Genomic DNA, 24,842 nt, shown 5'->3' with positions numbered 1-24,842 from the left:
CCTTTCATTTCTTTCAAAGCCTTCCTTACTTCTTCGGTCGTTACTGGTGGGATGTCTATCTCCTCTGAACTACTGTCTCGTTCGGCATTATCCTGTATGTCCCGGCTACTGTACAGATCCCTATAGAACTCCTCGGTCACTGCGATATTTTTATCCCTATTTGTGATGACATTGCCTTGCTTATCCTTAAGTGCATACATCTGATTTTTCCCCATGCCAAGACGTCTCTTCACTGCTTTCAGGCTACCTCCGTTCTTTACAGCGTATTCGATCCTCTCCATATTATGCTTCCGTATGTCAGCTGTCTTACGCTTATTGATTAACTTCGAGAGCTCGGCTAGTTCTATTCTGTCAGCTTCGGTAGAGATTCTCATGGTTTGCCGTTTCCTGATTAGATCTTTCGTCTCCTGTGAAAGTTTACCAGTATCCTGTCTAGCCATAGTGCCCCCAACTTCTACTGCACACTCCGTGATAATGCCTGTAAGGTTGTCGCTGGCTTCCTGTGTCGTGAGCTCGGCTTCCTCGTTAAGGGCGGAATATCGGTTCTGCAGCGCGATCCTGAATTCTTCTACTTTACGTCTTACTGTTCGCTCATTTATCGGCTTCTTTCGTACTAGCTTGTTGCGGTCCCTCCTCAAATCTAGCCTAATTCGATATCTTACCATACGGTGGTCACTACACCTTACCCTTCCGAGCACTTCCACATCCTGCACGACGCCAGGGTTATCGCATAATATGAAGTCTATTTCATTTTTGTGCTCCCCATTCGGGCTCCTCCAGGTCCACTTCCGACTCACCCGTTTACAGAAGAAGGTATTCATTATGCGCAGTTTATTCTGTTCTGCAAACTCAACTAGTGGGTCCCCCCTGCTATTTCTACAGCCCAGACCATAGTTCCCAACTGCCTTGTCTCCAGCCTGATTCTTGCCTGCTTTAGCATTGAAGTCCCCCATAACTACGGTATACTGTGTTTTTACTTTAGCCATTGCCGATTCCACATCTTCATAGAGGCGTTCCACTACTTGGTCGTCGTGGCTGGATGTAGGCGCGTAGCCCTGCACCACCTTGAGCTGGTACCTCTTATTTAGCCTAATTACAAGACCTGCAGCCCTTTCGTTAATGCTATGGTATTCGTCAATGTTGTCAGCTATGCTTTTATTGACTAGAAATCCCACTCCCAGTTCTCTTCTGTCCTCTAGACCACGGTTACATAGGACGTGTCCATTTTTCAGCACCGTAAAGGCTTCGCCTGCCCCCCTAACCTCGCTAAGCCGTATTACATCCCATTTACTGCCCTCTAATTCCTCGAACAACACCTCGAGACTTGCTTCGCTAGATAAGGTTCGCGCGTTAAACGTTGCCAGGTTCAGATTCCATTGGCGGCCTGTCCGGATCCAGGGATTCTTAGCACCCTCTGCTGCGTCACAGGTCTGACCGCCACCGTGGTCAGTTCCTTCGCAGCCGCTGGGGACTGAGGGCCGAGGGTTAATTGGCGTATTCATGGGAGGTTGTGGCTATTACTACACCAGGGTGGCCAATCCGGCTCTGGTGAGGGAGTGCATTGCCGGCAATGGTCGCCGGGGTCAGGCCGCACCCCAAGCCCCTTTGTGCAATTCCATGAATACGCGGATTTTTTTTTTAGTCCGGTGGGAATTGTCCGGCACCGGGATTCGAACCACGGTCCTTCTGCACGCGAGGCGGGTGTTCTACCTCTATGCCATCGCTGCATCCCTCGCTATATATATATATATATATATATATATATATATATATATATATATATATATATATATATATATATGTAGTGAAGAATGTTAGCTTTGCTCCCGAAAAGCATCAGAGTCGTCATTACCCAGAGTGGGTCATGTTGACCAGTGCGAGCAGCGTCATCATCAGCAAAAAGACTGTCGGTAATCCTCATCGCCATCGCCTGGAGTGACGGGGTTCTCTCGGTCTGCTTCGATCGGCTCGTGTCCGCTTCCCTGATCCGCGATTCCTAACCTCTCGCCTCCAGAAAGATCTTCGTCAATAAACCACCTTTCAAGTGGTGGAGGAGCCGGGGTCACGCCTTAATCCTGGAACTCCGGAGCCGGAAGTTGCCCTCGGCCATGAACAACCAACCGGACCAGAGTACTACGCCCTCATCACCGACGGTGATGTGCTACGGTGCTATGCAGCGGGAACCTCCATTCTTCAACGGAACCGACAATAACGACGCCGAGGATTGGCTGTCCCTGTATGAACGCGTAAGCACTCATAACCGATGGGACGACGCCATGAAACTGAATGACGTCGGCTTCTCTCTGAAGGGCGCCGCCGAGTTATGGTATGGGAACAACAAGCGCGACTGCCGGACGTGGTCTGAGTTCAAGGTAAAGTTCATTGCGGCCTTTGGCCGACCAGCGGTGCGAAAGCTTCAAGCGGAGCAGCGTCTGCGTGTTCGAGCACAGCAGGCTGGCGAGAGCTTTATTAGCTATATTGTCACGAAGACAAGGACGACGCAGTTGTCTTGCAGGAGAAACAAGTTTATTGGAGCGAACTTGTGCTCCCCTAACAACTCAAAAGAATACAGAGGCGGCGAAGCAGCGGTCAACAAAGTGACTTGCGTCAGCGAGCGTCGCAGAATCGAATGCCCCGGCGTCCGCACTGCAGGCTTTTTATCTTTCGGCGCGCGTGGTTCTCGAAACGTCGATTCACATCGAGAACATAGTAGATCCAAGAAGATTATTCTGGGCTGTTCACGTTAGATCGGAATGCTCTCCCTATCACGACAGATAACACATGCGGCACAGAAAGAAAGAATGGAACACGCGCTTCCCTTGGCGCAGAGATAACAAGACCGGCGCAGCCGGGCGGTAAAAGCAAAACACAAATAAACAAACCCAATGTATGGTTCGCGGCATTACCCCCCCTCTAAGAGTGCATCGACCCGATGCTAACATAAGCGACAGTCCGAAAAAATGAAAATAAAAGTTCATCATCGTCCGTAGAAAGGTTTTAGGCGAACCACGTGGACGACCTCAGGCCGCCTGCGTCGTCGTGATGTGCCGGAGTCACCATCAGGGACCACTTCGTAGGTAAGTTGGCCAACACGTCGTAGAATCTGGTAGGGTCCGAAATAGCGTCGCAGGAGCTTCTCACTGAGTCCGCGTCGTCGAATGGGAGTCCAAACCCACACACGATCCCCTGGTTGGTACGCGGCGTCTCGGCGTCGGAGGTTGTAGCGGCCCGCATCCACCAGCTGCTGGTCCGTTATACGAACTCGAGCGAGCTGGCGGGCCTCCTCCGCACGTTGAAGATATCCGTGGACGTCGGCGTTGAGGTCGTCGTCATCTACGTGCGGAAGCATGGCGTCGAGCATCGTAGTCGGCCTTCTACCGTAGACAAGCTCGAACGGCGTCAGCTGCGTCGTCTCCTGGATAGCCGTGTTGTACGCAAACGTGACATACGGGAGTACTTCGTCCCAAGTCTTATGTTCAACGTCAACGTACATTGACAGCATATCTGCGATTGTCTTGTTCAGACGTTCTGTTAGTCCGTTCGTTTGGGGGTGGTACGCCGTCGTTCTTCGGTGATCCGTGTTGCTGTAGCGTAATACTCCTTGCATCAGCTCCGCAGTAAATGCCGTTCCGCGGTCGGTGATTAGGACTTCCGGGGCTCCATGTCGCAGCACAACTTGGCTTATAAAGAACTTTGCCACTTCTTGTGCAGTCCCCCTCGGAAGAGCGGCGGTCTCTGCGTAGCGCGTCATGTAGTCTGTCGCTACGACAATCCACTTGTTCTGTGATCGTGACGTAGGGAACGGGCCTAAAAGGTCCATTCCAATCTGTTGAAATGGTCTCGATGGGACGGCGATCGGTTGCAGAAGTCCGGTGGGTCTTGTCGGCGGTGTTTTTCGTCGCTGGCAGTCACGGCAGCTCCGGACGTAGTGGGTGACGTCAGAGGTAAGGCCGGGCCAATAGTACCTCGCCTTGATTTTTCCAATAGTGCGGGCTGTGCCGAGATGTCCGGAAGACGGGTCGTCGTGGCACGCTTCCAAAATTTCGTCACGAAGGTCCGCGGGGATGACGAGAAGGTAATTCGCTCTTGTTCCGGGGCTGAAATTCTTCTTCACGAGGACGGAGTTTCTCAGGCTGAATGCTGGTAAGCTGCGTTTGAAGGTCCTAGGAACGGCAACGTTGCATCCCTCGAGGTACTTGATTATGACGCGTAAGTCGGGGTCGGCACGCTGCTGGGCGGCTAGGTCGCTCTCCGTCACGATCCCGAAGAACGCGCTGTCTTCATCAGAGTCTTCTGGTGGTGGGTCGACGGGGGCGCGGGACAGGCAGTCGGCGTCGGAGTGTTTCCTGCCGGATTTATAAACGACTGTAACGTCGAACTCCTGCAGGCGCAAGCTCCAGCGCCCAAGACGGCCAGAGGGGTCCTTCAAATTGGCGAGCCAACACAGCGCATGGTGGTCTGTTATAACCTTGAATGGCCTTCCATACACGTATGGGCGAAATTTTGAAATCGCCCATATAATAGCCAGGCACTCTTTCTCAGAGGCAGAATAGTTTTTCTCTTCCTTCGACAGACCACGGCTGGCATAGGCGATTACCCTTTCGCAGCCACTTTGCTTTTGGACAAGGACGGCACCCAAGCCTATATCACTGGCGTCCGTGTGCATTTCCGTTTCGGCATTTTCGTCGAAATGAGCGAGCACGGGCGGGCTTTGCAGGCGTTTTTGCAGCTCGGAGAATGCTTTTTCTTGGTCGTTTTCCCAGCTGAAAGGGGTGCTGTCTTTCGTCAAGCGCGTGAGTGGCTCTGCAATGCGTGCGAAGTTTGCGACGAAGCGCCGGTAGTATGCGCACAGCCCGAGAAATCTTCGCACGCCCTTCTTGTCTTTCGGCCTAGGGAAGTTCGCGATAGCTGAAGTTTTTTCCGGGTCAGGTAGGACTCCCGCGGCGTTGACGACGTGGCCCAAGAACTTGAGTTCCTCGTATGCGAAACGGCACTTTTCAGGCTTCAGCGTCAACCCCGACGTACGAATGGCCTCGAGTACAGACTCCAATCTTGCAAGGTGTTCGTCGAAAGTCCGGGCGAATACCACTACGTCGTCGAGGTATACGAGGCAGGTGTGCCACTTAAGGCCAGCTAGCACAGTGTCCATGACTCTTTGAAACGTCGCTGGTGCTGTGCACAGCCCAAACGGCATCACCTTGAACTCGTATAGGCCGTCTGGGGTTATAAATGCAGTCTTCTCTCGGTCTCTCTCGTCCACTTCAATTTGCCAGTAGCCGGTCTTCAGGTCCATCGATGAGAAGTACTTTGCGTGGCAGAGGTGGTCGAGGGCGTCGTCGATTCGGGGGAGGGGGTACACGTCCTTTTTCGTGATTTTGTTCAGTCGCCGGTAGTCAACACAAAACCTTAATGTGCCGTCTTTTTTCTTTACGAGTACGACGGGCGCAGCCCAGGGGCTTTTCGAGGGCTGTATAATGTCGTCGCTGAGCATGTCGTCGACCTGAGTCCGGATGGCTTCCCGCTCGTGTGAAGAGACGCGGTACGGTGACTGTCGGGTGGGTCGGGCTCCATCTTCGGTTATTATTCGGTGCTTCGCTAGAGGGGTCTGACGTAGTTTTGCGCTCGACGAAAAACATTCGCTATAGCGACGCAGCAAAGCCAATAACTTGTTCCGTTGTTCTTGCGGTAGCGCCGGATTCACGTCGAAAGGCTGCGGGAGCTTGAAGGTTTCTACGGGTGTGCGTTCAAAGCCGGCGACCGCGATCACGTCACTTGCTTCTTGCGCTTCTTCGAGGAATGCAATTGCCGCGCCCTTGTTTAAATGCTGGTACTCCTCGGTGAAATTCGTAACCAAAATGTGGGATTGGTGTTCCTTGAAGCGCGCAATGCCTCTTGCGACCGACACACCACGGTTGAGAAGCACCCTTTGATCGGTGTCTACGATAGCGTCGACGTCAGGAGCAGCATCTTCACAGTAGACTGCGACCATCAAAGCTTGCGCGGGGTGGCAGGGTGACATGATCATCGGCAATCCTTACAGCAGCACGTCGTTCGGGGTTCGGTTCCGGCGTCATGGAGTGATTGGGGGAAAAAGTTATTGACTTGGTCTGCAGATCGATTATTGCACCGTTGTCCATCAAAAAGTCCATTCCAAGAATTACGTCGCGGGAGCAGTTAGGCAGAATGACGAACGCCGCAGGGTACGTTGTGCCGTCTATGGTGACGCGCGATGTGCACGTTCCACTTGGCGTCACGAGGTGGCCTCCTGCTGTGCGTATGTGCGGACCGTCCCATCTGGTCATAACTTTCTTCAGTTTAGACGCAAATGGTCCGCTCATTACCGAATAGTCAGCTCCCGTGTCTACGAGGGCGACTACGTCAAAGCCGTCGATGGACACCTTGACGTCAGATGCAGTCTTCCTCGAGTTCCGGGTTCGTCGGGGCGTCGTATCTCTGCTTGTACGTGTTGACGGTCGGGCACTGTGCATCGTCGTTGTCGTCGTCTTCTCAACGGACGTCTGGGTCCAATCGGGTGCGCGTCGCGGCGTATAGCTGTCGTCGTGTACGGGAGTCTCGTCAGGTCTGTGTCGGGTCGTCGGGATGAGGGCATGTTGTGAGTCACTGTCTTCCGCGAGTCGTTGCGTCGTTGGAGGGTTTTCATTTTTCCGCGATCGTGCAACTTTACCTCCAGAAGTTGCTGCTTTTAGTTTCCCCCGCGTGGGCTGGGGGACCTTCCACGTGAGAACTCAGCATTGCTACGGCGGTTCGGTGACTGGTATGGGTAGGGTGACGGCGAACGGTTGAAACGGGCTGGTCGACGGCTGGTATTGGACAGGTACTCTTCGATCTCCGATGGGCGCTGGCCACTTCGGGGGCGGGGTGCGTCGACGGAGAACCCTCGCAAACCGAGCCTCCTGTAGGGGCAGCGACGGTAGACGTGGTCGGCCTCTCCGCAGTGGTAGCACAGCGGACGATTGTCGGACGTTCGCCACACGTCGGTCTTCCTTGGGGCAGGGGGTTGCGCCGCAGGTGGTCGGGCCGGCGAGAGGGGACGACGGTACGGAGCCTCGTGACGATAGGGTGCAGGTGGGCGAGGGCGATGTACAGCAGCCGCGTAGGTCATGGCTTGCGGCTCGCGAGGTGCTACTGGCGTCGTTGAAGTTCCCAGCGCTTGCTGCACTTCTTCTCTAATGACGTCGGTAAGAGAAGCGACTTGTGGTTGCGGCGGCGTCGGGAGCAGTTTCCGCAGCTCCTCCCTCACTATTTCGCGGATAGTGTCGCGTAGTGAGTCGGAGTTGATAGCGCTGGCACCAAGCGTCTCCGAAACCAGCGCATTGATCGGGCGGTCGTACTGCCTCGTTCGGATTTCGAGCGTCTTCTCCATCGCGGCGGCCTCAGACGCGAATTCGGACACGGTCTTGGGGGGGTTGCGAACAAGGCACGCGAAGAGCTCTTGCTTCACACCTCGCATCAGAAACCGTAGTTTCTTTTCTTCCGTCATTCGTGGGTCCGCACGGCGGAAAAGTCGCTTCATTTCCTCGACGAAGATTACGACTCCTTCGTTCGGGTGTTGTGTTCGAGTTTCCAGTAAAATCGCAGCTCGTTCTTTTCTCACCACGGTCGTGAAGGTCTTAAGAAACTCGCTTTTGAATTGCGTCCAGTCGGTCAAGGCACTCTCGTGGTTTTCAAACCAAGTTCGGGCTGCATCCTCCAAGTAAAAGAAAACATGCCGGAAGGTTTCTTCATCGTCCCACCTGTTGAAGATCCGCACGCGCTCCAGCTTCTCCAACCATTCCTCTGGATCTTCAGCGGGGGCTCCCCGGAACGATGGCGGTTCCCGGGGCTGCTGCAGCATGATTGGCGACGTTGTTTCTTGTACCATGGTGTTGGTTGCAGCGTTCCTTCTCTTTGGCCCTTCTGGCATCAAACCGAACTCGGGTGGTAAACCTTGCAGGCGGAGGCTGGCTCTTGTTGGACTGGCTTGGCGGCTTCCCGAGGCTGCAGTGGGCATGAAGGGTGCGTACCCCGCACCTCCACCAGATGTCACGAAGACAAGGACGACGCAGTTGTCTTGCAGGAGAAACAAGTTTATTGTAGCGAACTTGTGCTCCCCTAACAACTCAAAAGAATACAGAGGCGGCGAAGCAGCGGTCAACAAAGTGACTTGCGTCAGCGAGCGCCGCAGAATCGAATGCCCCGGCGTCCGCACTGCAGGCTTTTTATCTTTCGGCGCGCGTGGTTCTCGAAACGTCGATTCACATCGAGAACATAGTAGATCCAAGAAGATTATTCTGGGCTGTTCACGTTAGATCGGAATGCTCTCCCTATCACGACAGATAACACATGCGGCACAGAAAGAAAGAATGGAACACGCGCTTCCCTTGGCGCAGAGATAACAAGACCGGCGCAGCCGGGCGGTAAAAGCAAAACACAAATAAACAAACCCAATGTATGGTTCGCGGCAATATTGAAGACGTCGTGGACCTATGTAAGCGCGTCGACCCATCTATGGCGGAAGATGATAAAGTCAAGCATATTTTAAAAGGCATAGATGATGACGCCTTCCAAATGCTTTTGTCCAAGGACTTGAGCACGGTTGCCGATGTCGTCAAGCTCTGCTTAAGCTTTGATGAGCTGCGGAAGCACCGGGCCCTCACTCGAGGATCTCTTGCACGGGATAGCTCTGGGTTGAGTTTGGCTGCGATTTCGGCCGATTCCGCATTGCTTACTCAAATTAAAGACTTCGTACGTGAGGAAGTGGCCCGACAGTTGTCCCTCCTACCCTCCACGACGAAGTCTGTGTCCACGATAGAGCCTGCCCTCAGAGATGTCATCCGGGGTCAAATTGCCGAAGCACTTCCGCCGTCGTCTCCGCAGTACGTGCCAGTAGTTGCGCCAGTCACTTATGCCGATGTCGCCACCAGACCATTGCAGCAGCCTGCCGTGACGTTCCAGCCGACATTCCCAGTTCGACCTCGGGTTCCGCCTCCGGTGCTTTCCCAACCTCAGTTCATGCCGCAACCCCGGAGTGCATGGCGTACACCGGACAATCGCCCTATCTGCTTTGCGTGCAGGATGCCTGGGCACGTTGCACGCTATTGTTGTCGTTATCCGCCGTCAACCTGGAACTCTGCGCCTGCAGACTTTCCTCAGTCGCCTCAAGTCCATGTGACTCCACGTTCGTCGTTCCCGACCTCCTCTTCGAACCGCGCCGCCTTTACTGACCACCGCTCGCCGTCACCACGCCGTCGCTCGCTCTCCCCGATGCGGCGCCGTCCTGGTCCAGAAAATGCGGAAAACTAGACGCCGCAGTTCCTGAGGCACGAACTGCGTCGATGTCGAAAAGTCCAAGGCCTCATCCCCTTCCGTCCCCTACCAATGTCATCGATGTTATTGTTGAAGGCATTCGCGCATTAGCTCTGGTCGACACAGGAGCCGCCGTTTCCGTTATTCACGCTGATCTCTGCCGTTCCCTTCGCAAAGTAAAGACGCCCCTGGATGGACTATCGCTCCGAACCGCAAGTGCACAACATGTCGAGCCAATGGCTGCGTGCACGGCTCGGGTCGTTATTCAGGACGTCGTGCACCATATTGAGTTTATAGTGCTTCCGGCTTGCTCCCATGAAGTAATATTAGGATGGGACTTTCTTTCTCGCAATAACGCAGTGATTGACTGCGCACGCGCACAAGTGGAACTTTCTACCTTTTCTGACGCATTGTTCGACGACGACCATCCCATCCACGCTGCTAAACTTGTCGTGGCAGAAGACACTCCCATTCCGCCCTGTTCTTCTGTATGTGTGCCTGTATGCTGTGTGTCTGTGACCGACGCCACGGCGCTGTTTACGCCATCTGACACGTTTCACCACCGCAACCTTTTTCCGCTGCCGTTTGCTGTTCTGGATTTCCACTCCGGGGGAAGCGCCATGTTCATCACGAACATTTCGACCGTACCGTGCGCCCTCCTAAAAGGCGAAACTCTTGGAAGTCTAGAACATATAGACCCTGGCCTTGTTTTCAACGTTACGGATGGCGTGTCACACATTGACATCGACGGACTAGATCCGTGTTCGTCAGATCCAAACTCAGCGACTGACCTTTTCCGTGCCTCCGTGGACGATGCTCTAGACAGCACCCAACAAGCTCAACTTATGGCTCTACTTCAGAGATTCCGTTCGTCTTTTGATTTTTCACACAACGCGCTTGGGCGCACGACCGCTGTGGAGCACACCATCGACACTGGAAGCCATGCTCCCCTTCGGCAACGGCCGTATCGCGTCTCCCCAGCCGAGCGTCGCACCATCGAGCAGCATGTCGACGACATGCTCCAGCGTGGCGTTGTTCGACCCTCAAGCAGTCCCTGGGCATCGCCTGTCGTTCTCGTCCGGAAAAAAGATGGCTCCTTTCGATTTTGTGTAGACTATCGCCGCCTCAACAAAATCACGCGCAGGGACGTCTATCCTCTCCCTCGCATAGATGATGCTCTGGACAGCTTGCAGGGTGCAGAATTTTTCTCGTCGCTTGATTTAAGGTCCGGGTATTGGCAGGTTCCTATGGCGGATGATGATCGCCCAAAAACGGCATTTGTCACACCTGATGGATTGTATGAATTTAATGTCATGCCGTTCGGGCTATGCAACGCCCCTGCAACATTTGAACGAATGATGGACAATGTTTTGCGGGGCCTCAAGTGGAAGATCTGTCTTTGCTATCTCGACGACATTGTCATCTTTTCCGCCGATTTTCAGACGCACCTTCACCGTTTGGAGAAAGTTCTAACATGCCTTTCTAGAGCTGGGCTCCAACTTAACCTTAAAAAGTGTCGCTTCGCCGCCACGAAACTTACCATCTTGGGTCATGTCGTCTCCAAGGACGGCGTGCTCCCCGACCCAGCCAAGCTTCGCGCTGTCGCCGAATTCCCGAAGCCAACCAACATAAAATCCCTTCGGAGCTTCGTCGGGCTTTGCTCGTACTTCCGGCGTTTCATTCGCAACTTTGCTTCCATCATTGAGCCATTGACGAAGCTCCTCGGTGGTGCCCGTGACTTGCCTGCCTGGTCTCCGGCCTGCGACCACGCGTTCCAGACTTTGCGCCGTCTCCTGACCTCGCCACCCATACTTCGACACTTCGACCCTACAGCACCTACCGAACTTCATACTGACGCCAGCGGAGTTGGCCTTGGGGCTGTGCTGTGCCAACGTAAACCAGGTTTCGACGAATATGTCGTCGCCTATGCCAGCCGCACCCTAACGAAGCCAGAATCCAATTATACAGTTACCGAGAAGGAGTGCTTGGCCATCATCTGGGCGCTTACTAAATTTCGACCATATCTGTATGGCCGCCCATTTGATGTGGTCACTGACCACCACGCCCTCTGTTGGCTGTCTTCTTTGAAAGATCCGGCAGGTCCTCTGGGGCGATGGGCGCTTCGCCTCCAGGAATATGATATACGAGTGAAATACAGGTCTGGTCAGAAGCATTCGGACGCCGACGCTCTCTCCCGTTCACCCGTACCTGCTGATCTATCGGACTCTCCAGGGGATCTGTCTTCCCTTGCTGTGACTGATATGGCAGCTGAGCAACGGAAGGACCCATGGATTGTTGCGCTCCTCACCTCGCTCACCAATCCTTCCCAAGCCGTAACGCCACGCGCTCTCCGTAGGCAAGCATCTCACTTTGCAGTACGCGATCAGCTGCTTTATCGACGCAACTACTACTTGGATGGCCGCAAATGGTTGCTCGTGATTCCTCGTCATTTGCGGTCCGATGTTTGTGCCTTGTTCCACTCCGACCCCACGTGTGGTCATGTCGGCCTACTCAAAACCTATGAACGTTTGCGTCTTCGTTACTTCTGGCGCGGGATGTACAACTTCGTGCGGAAATACGTTCGATCCTGCCAAGATTGCCAACGCCGAAACCCGCCGGTACCTCATCTGTGTGGTCCGTTACAGCCGCTGCCTTGCCCAGTCAAACCATTTGATCGTGTGGGCATTGATTTGTACGGACCGTTACCCTGCACAGCCGCTGGAAACCGCTGGACTATAGTTGCCATCGACCACTTGACGCGCTATGCTGAGACCGCCGCTCTACCAGCTGCTACCGCACGGGACGTCGCCTCGTTTCTCCTGCGGCGTTTTATACTTCGTCACGGTGCGCCTAAGGAGCTACTCAGCGACAGGGGACGCGTCTTTCTGTCTGACGTCGTCGCGGAGCTTCTTAAGGAATGCAGCGTCATCCATCGAACGAGCACTGCCTACCATCCACAAACGAATGGCCTCACAGAGCGCTTCAACCGTACCCTCGGGGACATGTTGTCCAAGTACGTTGCGTCTGACCATGGAAACTGGGACCTCGTACTCCCTTACGTGACGTACGCCTACAACACCGCCATCCAAGCGACGACGGGCTTTTCTCCGTTTTTCCTTCTATATGGGCGTGAGCCATCGTGCATGCTGGACACCATCCTTCCCTACCGCCCTGATGTATCCGAGTGCACGCCGATTTCGGAGGCTGCCAAACACGCCGAAGAATGCCGCCAGATTGCCCGTTCTTTCACCACTGAAGAGCAGGAGCGACAAAAGTCCATTACGGCTGGAGAGCCCGCACCCGACTTCGTTCCCGGTTCTCTCGTGTGGCTCTGGGTACCCACCAGGACTCCTGGCCTGTCCTCGAAATTCCTGTCGAACTACCAGGGGCCGTACCGTGTTGTCGAACGTACTTCCCCAGTGAATTACGTCGTCGAGCCGCTACCGCCTTCCCAGGATCTCCGACGCCGTGGACGTGACACAGTGCATGTTGCTCGTCTGAAGCATTATTATGACCCGCTCGTCTCGCCATCACCTTGAGTCGCCAGGATGGCTACCCTCTTTCCCGGGGGGGTGATTGTAGTGAAGAATGTTAGCTTTGCTCCCGAAAAGCATCAGAGTCGTCATTATACCCAGAGTGGGTCATGTTGACCAGTGCGAGCAGCGTCATCATCAGCAAAAAGACTGTCGGTAATCCTCATCGCCATCGCCTGGAGTGACGGGGTTCTCTCGGTCTGCTTCGATCGGCTCGTGTCCGCTTCCCTGATCCGCGATTCCTAACCTCTCGCCTCCAGAAAGATCTTCGTCAATAAACCACCTTTCAATATATATATATATATATATATATATATATATATATATATATATATATATATATATATATATATATATATATAGCGAATCAGAATAGGAAATGAAAGGCTTGTAGAAATAACCCAGAGAAATAAGGGTTGGCAGCCAAGAAAACCTCGGAAAGCGGGTAGGTCATTGAAACAGATTAAGAATTTGTAAAGAAAGAAAGAAAGCGGAGAAAAAATGCCCGCCAGTGGGGATCCGAACCCACGACCTCCAGAATACCGGTCTACAGATTAGAATACCAGAATACAGATTACCCGTTGGCCTGAGGCCAGCCTTCTCCCGGACATCCACGGCAACTTCAGCCTTGGTTTATACCTAGGTGACCCACTACTAATGCATTTCAACGGTGGTCACCGATCGCGGCCGCCAGCTTGAGTCGTCCGTGTTCGCTGAGCTACTAATCGTCTGGGCATGTCTCGCCTGCGAGCAGATGCGGACGGCCCGCAGTCGAAAAGCCTCGTGCACCGTTTTAGATGCGACTGCATCTCATTCACTCGCCTTGTCCCTGCATCCAACCCGCGGCAACCGGCTTCGCAAACTCGGCGTCTGTGCTCTTCAGTTGCGAACGCACCTGAACTGGTGAGTGGAAGAGCGCGCCACAGGTCACGCCACGAATGCTGTTCGTGAAGGTCCAGCTGGCCGTCGCCGGGTGCTCCTCACGAGGCGCACGTTCATGCGCGCTCGGCTGGGCTCAGCTTTCTGGCAACGCTCGACGGCGGAACTAAAAGCTTAAACAGCTGTGCTGTTAAAAATCCACCTTGTCTTCATCGTGACGATACAAATCCGGGTTCGTGCTGGAGGGCGGGTACTCTTTGTTTAAATATTGTCACGATGCCAAAGACGACGCAGTTGTCTTCAGGGCAAATAAGTTTATTGGAGCGACCTTGTGCTCCCCTAACAACTCAAAGAATACAGGCGACGAAGCAGCAGTCAGCAGAGCGTCGCCGATCGGAATCCCGCGGCGTCTGCTCTGCAGGCTTCTATCTTTCGGCGCGAGTGTTCCTCAAAACGTCGAGTTACATCTAGAACGTTGTACATCAAAGAAGATTATTCGAGGCTAGTGACGTTAGGGCGAAACACTCTCCTTATCAGTCCTTATCAGGATGAGATAACCCGTGCGACATAAAAAAAGAATGGAAAAATGCGCTTCGCTTGGGACACAAATAACTTAGCCGGGCGCGGCCGGGACGGAAAAACAAAACATAAACAAACCTGTTAAGTTCGGGCTCCGCATGTAATTAATTAAGGCCGCCGGGGGCTCAGGTATCCGCGTCGCCTCCGCTGGTGGCTGCTTTCCCGTGTCCCTTTCATGTAGCCGCACGGACGCCAAGTTCGGAGACGCGGAGAGCGTGTGTTGTGCCCGTCCTTTTGTGTGTCAAAGGACGGGGGCGATTAGCCTGCGTCGCGGGTGGCTGGGTCCTCCGGCATAACAGGCTGACGGGAAGCCAGGTTATCGTATCTCTTAGTGTTGAAAGCGCGCGCGGTGTAAGTTTGGAAATCTTCGACTCCGGCGGCGGCGTGGGTCATTGACGGGTCAATCGCCTCAGAGACAACCAAGTGGGCCTGAAGCGCGTCTTCCGGTGCGACTGGCGGCAGGCCGCGGCGCCCTTCGTCTGGGAGGGAATTAGCAACCCTCAGTGTCCTGCGCGTCGCGGGACAATGGGGGCGTCGCGGGAGGCGCCGCGCGGAGGGAGGTCAGCCGCGCGGGCACCGCTCCGGGCCCTCGGCTTGGCTGTTGTTTGTGCAGATGCCGCCCGCTGAACGTTATGGATGGTTCACTTTAGGCCGCAGATGGCCTGTATTTTCTGGCCGGGTGCAACAGCGTGCGTAGGAAACGCACTATGAGTGTGTAAGAGAGAGTGTTAGGTCACGTGACCGCAGGTGGGGACATGTGTGTGATTGGCTGGTTCCTGTGGCCAATCAATGGTTTCTATTAATTGTTTGAAAGGTTTTTTTCTCTCTTTCTTGTACGCCCCCTTCTTGGAGGCGGGGTTTTTCGTATCAAAACCGGAGTGTTGGGTTTTGTCGGGGGTCGGTCGAGAGGGATCTAAGCGTATAGATCTTGGCCGAACAGGCTGCTGTGGGCAGAGTGTCTCTGACCTGATGTAAATACTTGGAGCTTTGTAAAATAATGTAAATAAACCTAATATCTAGCAAGACAGGCAGTTCTCATCCCTCACCTTCTTCAAGCATCGGACGTCGGTCATCAGGGCGAGCCGAGATCGTCATCTCGGCCCCGGGCCCCAAAAGAACCTCACTATTTCGCCCCCATCCCTCATCAGGAAGAACAGGGCAGCGAAATTCAACTAAACCCAACACCTAGTTCGCGGTATTACTCCCCCTCTAAGACTGCATCGACCCGATGTTAAAATAAAACGACAGTCCGAGCAAACAAGGACAAGAAAAAAAGTCCATCATCTTGCGCGAACCACGTGGACGCCATCGGGCCGCGTGCATCGTCGTGATGTGCCGAAATCACCATCGGGGACCACGTCGTAGGTAAGTTGACCAACACATGGTTGAATCCCGTAGGGTCCGAAAGACTGTCGCAGAATCATCTCACTGAGTCCGCGTCGTCGGATGGGAGTTCAAACCCACACACGATCTCTTGCAAAAACACTGCGCTTAATTGAAATTACGAAGACGAAGGACGGCGGAACACACGATGCACACTTACGAAAGCGCAGCATTGCGCTTTCGTAAGTGTGCATTGCGCTTTCGTAAGTGTGCATCGTGTGTTCCGCCGTCCTTCGTCTTCGTAATTTCAATTTAGCGCAGTGTTTTTGCAAGAAATAATGTACCAACTAGCCCAGAAGCTCGACACACGATCCCCTGGGTGGTACTCGGCGGCTCGGCGTCGGAGGTTGTAGCACCCGGCATCCACGAGCTGCTGGTCCGTTGTACGAACTCGAGCGAGCTGGCGGGTCTCCTCCGCACGTTGACGGTATCGTTGGACGTCGGCGTTGAGGTCGTCGTCTTCTACGCGCGGAAGCATGGCGTCAAGCATCGTAGTCGGCCGTCTTCCGTAGACAAGTTAGAACGGTGTCATCTGCGTAGTTTCCTGGATAGCCGTGTTGTACGCAAACGTGACATACGGGAGGACTTCGTCCCAGGTCTTGTGTTCAACGTCAACGTACATAGACAGCATATCCGCGATCGTCTTGTTCAGACGTTCCGTAAATCCGTTCGTTTGGGGGTGGAACGCCGTCCTTCTTCGGTGATCCGTGTTGCTGTAGCGTAAGATTCCTTGCACAAGCTCCGCAGTGAAGGCCGTTCCACGGTCCGTGATTAGGACTTCAGGGGCTCTATGTCGCAGCACAACTTGATTTATGAAGAACTTCGCGACTTCTTGGACAGTCCCCCTCGGAAGAGCGGCCGTCTCGGCGTAGCGCGTCATGTAGTCTGTCGACGACAATCTACTTGTTCTCTGATCGTGACGTTGGGAACGGGCCAAGAAGGTTCATTCCAATCTGTTGGAAGGGCCTCGATGGGACGGCGATTGGCTGCAGAAGTCCGGCGGGTCTCGTCAGGGGCGTTTCTCGTCGCTGGCATTCACGGCAGCCCCGGACGTAGTGGGTGACGTCAGAGGTAAGGCGGGGCCACTAGTACCTTGCCTTGATTTTTCCCATAGTGCGAGCTGTGCCGAGGTGTCCGGAAGACGGGTCGTCGTGGCACGCTTCCAAAATTTCATCACGAAGGCCCGCGGGGATGACAAGGAGGTAATTCGTTCTCGTTCTGCGGCTGAAATAATTCTTCACGACGACGGAGTTTTTCAGGCTGAATGCTAATAAGTTGCGTTTGAACGCTCTAGGAACTGCGACGTTGCGTCCTTCGAGGTAGTCAATCATGACGCGTAAGTTTTTATTTATTTATTTTTTATTTATATATTTACAGATACTGCAGGTCAAAACTTTGACCCAAGCAGAAGGGGCTTAGAGAAAACATAGGAATGAAACGAGTACGAAAGAGAACACAGGCAATAAATATATCAGAAACAATTCATGGTGCCCTGCATCTTATGCACATGTATTAAAAGAGCAACTCGACAGAACACATTAATTTGAAAAAAGATGACGCTGTAACGCTCCTGCAAAATCTTTTGCTTTTAAAACATCAAGAGGTAAAGAATTCCAGTTTGCAACATTCCTGGGGAAAAAAACTGTTTTGAAGGCATCTGTTCGAGCGAAAATAGGTGTCAATACGAATTCATGAGTGCGTCTCGTAGCCCACGATACACGTGGTTTAACGCTTCCGGGAAGAGGTATTTTTATTTTGCCTGGCAAGCAATCATGCAGAAATATCAACTGACCCGTCTGCGATCATCTAACGTTTGAATATTATTTGCTTTCATCAGAAGAGATGGTGAGTCATGCCTGCGGTATTTCCCGTAAATAAATCGGACGGCTTTTCTCTGCACCTTCCCTAACTGAGAAAGGTCTTTTTTAGTAAAGAAACCCCAAACCACTGAAGCGTATTCTAATTTCGCTCGAACACATGCATTGTACGCCATTAGCTTAGTGCTGGCTGGAGCATTTTTGAACTTCCGCCTCAGATACCAGAGCTTACGAAGAGACGATATACAGATATCGGATACGTGATCGGGCGAATTGAGTTTAGAAAGTAGGGTAACATCAATGTACTTGTATTTTCGAACTTCTGCGATCCCAAGCGCTTGGTTACATTAGAAGAAACCTTTCACTATCGCCCCCAACCATACGCAAAATGGCATACGAGACCTTCATCCGAACAAAGCTAGAATACGCATCTGCTATTTGGAACCCTCATCAGTCGTACCTAATAGACGCCATCAAATCAGTTCAGAACCGCGCAGCCCGCTTCATCACTTCTAAATATGACTGGCATCTCATCGTCACCGACATAAAAGCATCTCTCTCCCTTCCCTCTCTGTCAATTACACGTGAAATCGGACAGATATGCCTCTTCCACAAACTGTATTATCACTTTCACCATCTCCGCACTTCCCTCTTGCTCACACCGTCCCGTTACTCACGCCGTCTGTTCAATTCCATGACATACAACAATTGCATGGTTCATCTTACGCATTCAATATGTCATTCCTACCACGTGCCATCGAAGAATGGAACAAGCTGCCAGATTCTGTTGTCCGTGAACGCAATCCGACGAAATTTAAAGAATTATTGTTATCTCACCTTAGACTTTAATTTCATGTAATTCCCTAGACTTGCCGCTGCTGCCTTTTTTAGTTTATTATTATTTTGGTTGTTGTTAAATTCTCTAATTAGATTTGTTGTTGTATAAATTGTCTAATGAACCATGTACCCAACCGTATTTTTCTTGTACCACATATGCACTACTGATGACTCTGCCCCCCCCCCCCCCCTTATCTAATACCTCTCTGGGGTCCTTAAGGGTTTAATAAATGGTGATGATGATGACATTGTTTTGAAGAGTATAAGAAAATGTACTTGGATGCATCTTACGTGTTACACGAAGCAATACTGTTTTTTCATTGTTGAGCAACATGCCCCATCGATCATACCAATCATTAATTGCCAAAAGATTATTTTGTAGTACCTCGTGATCTTCTTGGACGATATTTTCTTAAAGACTACACAATCGTCAGCAAATAATTTGATTGAAACATCACTCGCAACTTCTGCTAAATCATTGACATAAATAAGAAACAGAGGGGACGTAACACACTACCTTGAGGCACCCCCGAGGATACAGGAAGCATATCAGAGCCACAATTGTTAATTTCGACGAACTGTTTCCTGTTTTTTAGGTATGAATTCACCCAATGAGCAATACTGAGAGGTAACCCTAGTTGTTTTAACTTATACAACAATTTCCCATGCCTTGGATAGGAAAGCCTTCCATAGGTACAGAAAGAGCATATCCACCTGCCCTGACCGATCCAGAATTTCGGAAACCTCATGCACTGTTAAAACCAACTGGGTGGTGGTGGCCATGCCCCTCCGGAACCAATGCTGGCGGTGTGACAAGAAATTTCTTTCGAATAAAAATGTTTCAATATAATCCGCGACGCAATGCTCGAACATTTTACAACACGTACTTGTAAAAGAAACTGGTCGGTATTTGCTGTAATCTAATCTGCCTCCAATTTTTTGAATACTGGGCTACCCGTGTCATACGCGCAGTCATCAGGCATATCACCTGTCCGTATTCATAAATTAAACAAATGTGTCAAAAACGCTGCAATCTGTTCCGCATATCGTCGCAAAAATGCACTTGGAATGGCATCCGGTACTGTAGACTTTTTTACATCCAGTTTGAGCAACATTTCAACAACTCCCTCATAAGTTACCACTGGACCCTCAAATGAGCAAGACCAGCACTCCAAAATATCGCATAAATCCCTATTAGAGAAGACCGTATAAAAATACGCATTGAATTGTGTAGCTATTTTTGGGGGGTGAGTGATAGTTTTTTAGTTTACCTTTAATTTCAGGTTTACCGGACTCAGATACCTCCGAAACTTTTGGGTGTTGCTTTTAATAAATTGTGCTAACGTGGTATTGAAATACTGGTTTCTAGAGTGCTTGACTTTACTAAGTAAACTATTTTTTTTATTTGCCATACTGTGGAGATCCTGTTTTCCTTATCTTTCGGAGGCGCTCGATTTTACGTTTGAAGTGGATTATTTTTCTGCTAACCCGACTCTGCTAATCCGATCTTGTGCCTCCTAAAACACGATGCTTTTGTCGTGTTTTAGGAGGCAAAAAATTTTCAATACAGAATTCTGCAGCAGCACGAAATTGTCGCCACAAGCTCCGCACCGGAGCGCCAGGTCGCCCTGGAGCGGCGCGCACTGGAGGCAGCCCGGACAAGAGGCCTCCTGGACTTAGGAGGCTAACCACGCCCTTATACCCCTTCCCTTTAAGCTCACTAAACGTTTTGCCATCCATCAACCCTATACATATACATACATACACACACACACACACACACACACATATATATATATATATATATATATATATATATATATATATATATATATATATATATATATATATATATATATATATATATAGAGGGAGCAGTTGAACTTTTGAAGATGGTAGAAAACACAACAAAAGAAAACTTTCAACAAGGTAAAAGCACGATTGTTGCCAACGTTTCAGCAAAGAGACTTGCTTTCGCCCTGACGAAAGCAAGTCTCTTTTCTGCAACGTTGGCAACAATCGTGCTTTTACCTTGTTGAAAGTTTTCTTTTCTTGTATATATATATATATATATATATATATATATATATATAGTATAAGTAAAGAGTCGGATACACAGCAAGAACAATAACAAACAAGGTTTACTTACGTAGCGGCAACGGGACTTGCCTTCATCAGAGTAAAGTTACATGATTTTGCGGTCGCAAACATTTGGAACACATTTCTTATATAGGTTTCCAGAAAACTGTGAGAAGGAGCGGAAAATGTTTCGGAAATGGAGAGTATGCATACAGTCGGGCTACGCCTATGTTACAACAACAACACACAAACAAAAAAAAGGGGGGGGGGCGGAGCGAGAGAGAGAAAGGGGTCGTGTTAACAAAGCAGCGTTCAAGATGGCACCATGACGGGTCAACGTATGCCGCGTGGGCTGCAAGTTCAGACAATGCGGGAAACTGGACAACCGCGGTTTCAAAAGAAAGGGAAGAGTACACAGTAAGGTATTCAGTGGCTGGGGAGACTGGTTGGGGCGGAAGCGAAGATAGGTGTGCCCCCCGCGGATGAAAAGAATAGATACGGGGCACAAAAGAGCATTTCACAGAAGCTAGCAACTGAACAGGAAATAGGTAGGGTCACAAAAGGTTAAACATGAATAGATCACAAAGAGTTAAACATTCTTAAGTGGTGGTGGGAACGAGGCCTCCTTCCCCAGGACAAATGGCATTGTTGAGCCGCATTAGGCTAATAAAGCTGCTGTATTAGGAGAGTTCCTGCGAATTCTGATGGGAAACTCAACGGTAGGAATAATGAACATAGTTACAAAAATTATGATGCCGCCAATTTTAATCGAGGGATAAGCACGTTAGTTTTCCGTAACTTTCATTAATCCCAAGTGTGGCTGACGCAAACTTATAAATGAGATAAGATTCCCGAACCTCGCGGTCGTGGTGCGTTTTGAAGGGGGATTCTAAAATCATTGCTTTAAGATGTTCAAATGCATGCCTGGGACTGTTCACATGTCTTGACAGGGGCAAATAAGGGCAGCTTTTCGCATAAGAGCGGTGATCATTGAACCGTATTCGGAAGGGCGTTTCAGTTTGGCCGATATATTGTTGCCTACAAACAGTGCACTCTAGAAGATATACGACATTAGCGGAGTCACAGTTAAAGTTACCTTTTATATTTATGTAGTAGTCTGAGGCCGTGCTGGTGGCGCGCTGTGTAGTGGTCATGTGTGGCCATACTTTACATCGGGGTTTATTGCAGGGCATGCAGCCAGTAGTTGCCGGTCGGTTGATACGAGAGTTAGTAAGAAAGTCACCTAAATTCTTATTACGCCGGTAGACAACGCGTGGTGGTTCGGGGAATATGCTTTTTAAGCGGTCACTTTGCATTAGGATATTGTGATGTTTTTTTAGCACGGTTGACACTCTTGGAGCGGAGGATGAGTGGGTTAAAACTAAGTTAGTTTGCGGGTTCCCATTCGGGGCTTTTTTCTTACAGATTACGTCACGGTCTAATTGGTTGCATGCTCTCTATTTCCAAAACATTTTCCGCTCCTTCTCACAGTTTTCTGCAACCTATATAAAAAATGTGTTCGAAATGTTTGCGACAGCAAAATCATGTAACTTTACTCCGATGAAGACAAGTCCCGTTGCCGCTACGTAAGTAAAAGTAAACCTTGTTTGTTATTGTTCTTGCTGTGTATCCGACTCTTTACTTATACTGTCTGCGCGCTTTGTGAGTTTTATCTTTCTCTAGATTTATATATATATATATATATATATATATATATATATATATATATATATATATATATATATATATATATATATATATATATATATATATATATGTAGCGAATCAGAATAGGAAATGAGGGGCTCGTTGAAAATAACACAGAAATAAGGGTTGGCAGTCGAGATAACCTCGGAAAGCAAAGGGGAGGATGTGGTAGATCATTGAAACAGATTAAGAATTTGGAAAGAAAGAAAGAAAGTGAAGAAAAAATGCCCGCCAGGTGGGATCCGAACCCACGACCTCCAGAATACCGGTCTGGTGCGATAACCACTACGCTACCGGCGGGGCGATTTTCCCATTCACCTTCTGGGGTATTTATGTTAGGTATGTTTCTTTCCTGTGCTTGGGGGTGGTAGCCAGCGCCACTCGGACTAATCGGGGTGAAGGGGACCTTCTTTTTAACCCCCGGGTCGTGACTCGAGTGTCTACGACATGTCCAGAGTGGTCGACCAGCTTTGAACCCTCTTAAGCTCCCTTTGGCAACAAGACTGCCAGAACAGAGGCCCTCGCTATGCATGTAGCGAATCAGAATAGGAAATGAGGGGCTCGTTGAAAATAACACAGAAATAAGGGTTGGCAGTCGAGAAAACCTCGGAAAGCAAAGGGGAGGATGTGGTAGATCATTGAAACAGATTAAGAATTTGGAAAGAAAGAAAGAAAGTGAAGAAAAAATGCCCGCCAGGTGGGATCCGAACCCACGACCTCCAGAATACCGGTCTGGTGCGATAACCACTACGCTACCGGCGGGGCGATTTTCCCATTCACCTTCTGGGGTATTTATGTTAGGTATGTTTCTTTCCTGTGCTTGGGGGTGGTAGCCAGCGCCACTCGGACTAATCGGGGTGAAGGGGACCTTCTTGTTAACCCCCGGGTCGTGACTCGAGTGTCTACGACATGTCCAGAGTGGTCGACCAGCTTTGAACCCTCTTAAGCTCCCTTTGGCAACAAGACTGCCAGAACAGAGGCCCTCGCTATGCATGTAGCGAATCAGAATAGGAAATGAGGGGCTCGTTGAAAATAACACAGAAATAAGGGTTGGCAGTCGAGAAAACCTCGGAAAGCAAAGGGGAGGATGTGGTAGATCATTGAAACAGATTAAGAATTTGGAAAGAAAGAAAGAAAGTGAAGAAAAAATGCCCGCCAGGTGGGATCCGAACCCACGACCTCCAGAATACCGGTCTGGTGCGATAACCACTACGCTACCGGCGGGGCGATTTTCCCATTCACCTTCTGGGGTATTTATGTTAGGTATGTTTCTTTCCTGTGCTTGGGGGTGGTAGCCAGCGCCACTCGGACTAATCGGGGTGAAGGGGACCTTCTTTTTAACCCCCGGGTCGTGACTCGAGTGTCTACGACATGTCCAGAGTGGTCGACCAGCTTTGAACCCTCTTAAGCTCCCTTTGGCAACAAGACTGCCAGAACAGAGGCCCTCGCTATGCATGTAGCGAATCAGAATAGGAAATGAGGGGCTCGTTGAAAATAACACAGAAATAAGGGTTGGCAGTCGAGAAAACCTCGGAAAGCAAAGGGGAGGATGTGGTAGATCATTGAAACAGATTAAGAATTTGGAAAGAAAGAAAGAAAGTGAAGAAAAAATGCCCGCCAGGTGGGATCCGAACCCACGACCTCCAGAATACCGGTCTGGTGCGATAACCACTACGCTACCGGCGGGGCGATTTTCCCATTCACCTTCTGGGGTATTTATGTTAGGTATGTTTCTTTCCTGTGCTTGGGGGTGGTAGCCAGCGCCACTCGGACTAATCGGGGTGAAGGGGACCTTCTTTTTAACCCCCGGGTCGTGACTCGAGTGTCTACGACATGTCCAGAGTGGTCGACCAGCTTTGAACCCTCTTAAGCTCCCTTTGGCAACAAGACTGCCAGAACAGAGGCCCTCGCTATGCATGTAGCGAATCAGAATAGGAAATGAGGGGCTCGTTGAAAATAACACAGAAATAAGGGTTGGCAGTCGAGAAAACCTCGGAAAGCAAAGGGGAGGATGTGGTAGATCATTGAAACAGATTCTTAATTCTTAATCTGTTTCAATGATCTACCACATCCTCCCCTTTGCTTTCCGAGGTTTTCTCGACTGCCAACCCTTATTTCTGTGTTATTTTCAACGAGCCCCTCATTTCCTATTCTGATTCGCTACATGCATAGCGAGGGCCTCTGTTCTGGCAGTCTTGTTGCCAAAGGGAGCTTAAGAGGGTTCAAAGCTGGTCGACCACTCTGGACATGTCGTAGACACTCGAGTCACGACCCGGGGGTTAAAAAGAAGGTCCCCTTCACCCCGATTAGTCCGAGTGGCGCTGGCTACCACCCCCAAGCACAGGAAAGAAACATACCTAACATAAATACCCCAGAAGGTGAATGGGAAAATCGCCCCGCCGGTAGCGTAGTGGTTATCGCACCAGACCGGTATTCTGGAGGTCGTGGGTTCGGATCCCACCTGGCGGGCATTTTTTCTTCACTTTCTTTCTTTCTTTCCAAATTCTTAATCTGTTTCAATGATCTACCACATCCTCCCCTTTGCTTTCCGAGGTTTTCTCGACTGCCAACCCTTATTTCTGTGTTATTTTCAACGAGCCCCTCATTTCCTATTCTGATTCGCTACATGCATAGCGAGGGCCTCTGTTCTGGCAGTCTTGTTGCCAAAGGGAGCTTAAGAGGGTTCAAAGCTGGTCGACCACTCTGGACATGTCGTAGACAC

Source organism: Haemaphysalis longicornis, unplaced genomic scaffold (assembly GCF_048455015.1).
Source record: "Haemaphysalis longicornis isolate Haplotype H1 unplaced genomic scaffold, Haemaphysalis longicornis Haplotype H1 scaffold_2, whole genome shotgun sequence".
NCBI lineage: Eukaryota > Metazoa > Arthropoda > Arachnida > Ixodida > Ixodidae > Haemaphysalis > Haemaphysalis longicornis.
Note: the sequence above shows the minus strand (reverse complement) of the source record.